The sequence below is a fragment of the Lactuca sativa genome, chromosome 8 (assembly GCF_002870075.4).
Source record: "Lactuca sativa cultivar Salinas chromosome 8, Lsat_Salinas_v11, whole genome shotgun sequence".
Lineage (NCBI taxonomy): Eukaryota > Viridiplantae > Streptophyta > Magnoliopsida > Asterales > Asteraceae > Lactuca > Lactuca sativa.
This window is the reverse complement of record NC_056630.2, coordinates 172,977,662-172,982,250: the sequence shown is the minus strand read 5'-3', so window position 1 is coordinate 172,982,250 and position 4,589 is coordinate 172,977,662.

Here is a 4,589-nt window from a genome sequence, read left to right as displayed (position 1 = left end):
ATATATATATATATATATATATATATATATATATATATATATATATATATATATATATATATATTATGACTTTTCTTTTTGTTACAAATTGGTTTAAATAATACTTATTATACTTTTTTAAGATTTAGGTAAGCTTATAATTAACTTTATATATATATATATATATATATATATATATATATATATATATATATATATATATATATATATATATATATATATATATATGGTGAGGTTCAATAGAGAACCATAATTAACCAAGAAACCAATCTTTTTTTCAACTTTTAGAACTTATTTTTTATCAAAAAAAAAAACTAAAAATACATAAATTCATAACTTTTTATCCTTTTTCCAATGATATCAAATTCGAAAAAAAAATCGTAAAATCACAATGTGAATCTTTGAAAATTCGTAATGTGAATCTAAATTCACATGGTGAATCCGAAAAATATATTTAACATTCACAATGTTATGTTATAAATTTAGATATATTTAGTTTTTTTTTCGATAAAGAATAAGCTCTAGAACTTAAAAAAAAAAATTGGTTCCTTTGAGAACCAATAATTATGGTTCTCTATTGAAAATTTTCATATATATATATATATATATATATATATATATATATATATATATATATATATATATATATATAAATATATATATATATATATATATATATATATATATATATATATATATATATATATATAAGGAGTGGTTCAAATGAACTCAAAAATGTTAAGAACCCTACGAACCATCTTTTAAAATGTTTTCATTAAGATTATTTTGGACAAATCCAACATTTATATTGTATTAAACATACTTTTCCACTCCTTAGCTTACAAACTACTTGCCACTTGTTGTCGGACCATAATCTCACCATCATCGGATTGTCGCCAGACTAACATTAAATTCAGTAGCATTTTTCTGCTTGTATTCACAGCTTAATAGAACAAACATTGTAGTTTCCATTTCTTTGGTAATATTTTTTATTTTTCCAGCCAAAATATACAACTTTTTTGTAGAAAATAAAATTATGTCTTGAAAAAATCAATTGTCCTTTCTCTAAATTGTAGAATTTTTTTTAAATAGATCGTGTATAAGAAATATTCACAGTTTAAGATACAATATTCACTATTTAATAAACATAATAATTTACTAATACACACTTTAATATTTTCATGCATACATTCATTCATATTTTAACATAAATTATATATAAAATATACAACTTAATATAGTCCAATTTTAGTTTAATACATATAATTCACAAAGTAACATAATACAATCCATTATACACTAATTCACATATTTAAAGAAGTCAACCTCAAACTCCCTCACCACCACCATGACAAACTACCACACGTCACCACCAACCACTCGTGCCACCGTCACAATCATCCTTCCTTCCAAATCATATTTGTATATAAAATTATTGGTTGACAGCTTAAGTACTATTTTCACCATTTAATAAACAGTTATTCACTTATTCAGAGTTTAATTTAAAATAATTATAAACACTAATACATTCTTACATACATAAAAGCTTATTAAAATTTCACAACTTAATATACTCAATTCACAGTTCAGTTCACAGCTTAATATAATAAATTCATAGTTTAATACACAAAAATTATACATTCACAACCATATTCCCAACTTAAAACTTATATGTATACCTTCAAATCTATAGGCTATTGTTTCTTTTAAAGTTTATTTACACAAATATTCAATGCTTCTTTCTTCTCATATGTCAAAAGCAAACAAAAAATTAATAAAAATTCACAGTTTAATACAATTAATTAACAGCTTAATACACTCAATTCACAATTTACTACAGTCAATTGACAGCTTAATACAGTCAAATCACAGTTTAATACTCAAAATTCACAGCTTACTACAATAAATTCAAAGTTTTATACAAAAATTTATACATTCACGACCATATTCTAAACTTAAAAACTATATTTCAAGATTTAATTCACATTTAAAAAAAAAAATTAGGTCTCTTGTCCACAATATTTACATCTTAAAACCTAATTGATTGTGTTGAAACATTTCATCAGATACATTATGTGCACCACACAAATTCTCAGATTCATAGAACATTTCAAAACTCTAATTCACAGTTTAACAAAACAATTTAGGACTTTCATTCATAGTATTCACAATATAAAATCATATTAATTCACTCATTCAAATTAACTAACTTAAACAAAACCAAACAATAGCTCAAACATTAAAACATCACAGTTCATAGCTTAAAAAAATCAAAATTCATACATATTATTTAAGAAAAAACTAACATAATAACACACATTCTAAATTGAATTCACAACATAATAGCCATAGAACATAAACTGTGAATAAAAATTTGATGCAAATATAATAACAAATAAGAGAATAAACATGGATTAACAACTTAATAGCAGAAAAAACTACGATTAACAAAAGTAAACAACAAATGAGAGATTATAACATTAAATTCACAACTTAACGAAAAGAAAAAAAAATTAACAAAAAGCAACATACCTTATGTGTTTCACCAGATATTAGAGATAAATAGATGAAGGGCGATTTGGCAGTGTTTCACAGAGCAACGAAGCAACAAAAATGGTGGCAGTTGACGACGGTCGGAGATCTGGTCGTAGTCTCGTCACAGCTTTGTTTGATTTCTTCAGATCTTGTGGCAACTAGGGTTTCAGTTGCGAACATGGTTCAAAACGAAGAACGAAATCCATATAAACAAACAATCTTAAGAGGTTTTAGACTTAAATAACATGAATGAAATCAGATCTGAAGGTTTCTAAACTAGATCTGAAGGAAATCAGATCTAAAATCGCAAGCATGAACAACGAAACGACACAAAATCATGGAGACGAAGCAGATTTGGATGGGTAGCATAGATACGACAATAATGGCGCAACTGGAGGTGGTAACATGTTGATATCGACGATAATAACAATTGTACATGTTGGAGGTTCGGCAGTGATGTTGGAATGTCGAATAGAAAGCGGTATCTTCAACGATGGTCAGTTTCACCTGAGATCTGATGAGATCTGATGTAGATCTAGAAAGATCTGATGTAGATCTAGTGATTTCTTATGTGGATCTGGTGAGATCTGTTGGAGATTCACTAAATATCAAAGAAGGTGGTGATGATTTATGATGATGGCGGTAAAAAGTCACCGGAGGAGACGGTAGTAGCGATAGTGTTGTCGATAGAGGAGACGGCAGTGTTAAGTCGCCGGAGCAAAGTCACCGGTGACAAGGGCGGCGGAAATGATGGTTGTTATCTGATGAAGGAAGAAGCAAAGAGGAAGTAATGTTTGAAGTTTGGTGAAAGAAAGACCCGATGATGCTTATGTTAGAAATATGAAGTGATGTTGCCCAAAATACACTTATTGCTTTTTGGACATTTATCAAAATAAAAGAAAAAATCAAAATATTTGAAAATACTAAAATTCTCATAATTATAACTTAAAAATGATTGGTTCTTAGATTTTTTAACTTTTAGTGGTTCTTATTTGAACTTTTATACATATATATATATATATATATATATATATATATATATATATATATATATATACATACATACATACATACATACATACATACATACAAGTATGTTCATACGAAAACAAAAATAATTTGTGAAAATGCGAAAACATATTTTATATTATAAAAACCAAACACATGTACTTTAGAAATTAAATTTATTAGCAATAAATTAAAGATTATAAGTTTACATGGGAGGATATTATGGTAATATAGATTTAAAGGTGGTTTTAACAACCTTTTTTTTCATGTCGTTAACCACTTTTAAATTCAAGTTTTCATAATAAAAAAGTCAAAAAACATGTTTTGCTAATATGAAACAATTTCTCATGTATCATCGATTATCATCATGTAGTTCAAAATTTGGATGGTTCTTGTCCAAAATATAAGGTTGAGGCAGCACAATCTCATAGCTTTTCCTTGTTTTCGCGTATTTGCAAATTATTTGTATTTTTGCATGAGCCCTCACTATATATATATATATATATATATATATATATATATATATATATATATATATATATATATAGAAAAGTGAATATACATTACAACCCTATCTAAGATTAGGTACTTAACCTCCTCAAAATACGTCGTTTTATTATATAAAGATTGCGATTAAGGGATTCACGATTAATACTTGAAGATGTAGATTCAAGATCGATGCAATAGTTTTGATAAGGAAGGAAGAATATTGATTATCTTCGACCTTCGTGACAATAATGTTCACTAGGGTGAAGTAATAAACGATAATGGATGAAAGAAAAGACGGACGGTAAAATGATAATGGAGGAAAGAAATGTTATTGAGGATGGTATATTTAACAACTGAAAACCAAACCAGGTATATTTATTAAGTTAAAACGACATATTTTAGAGGTTTAGTACCTAAGCTTAGGTAGGGCTGAATGTATATTCCTTATCCATATATATATATATATATATATATATATATATATATATATATATATATATATAGGGTTAAGTTCAATTGAGAACACTATTTAATGTGAGAACGTGAGAACACTACTT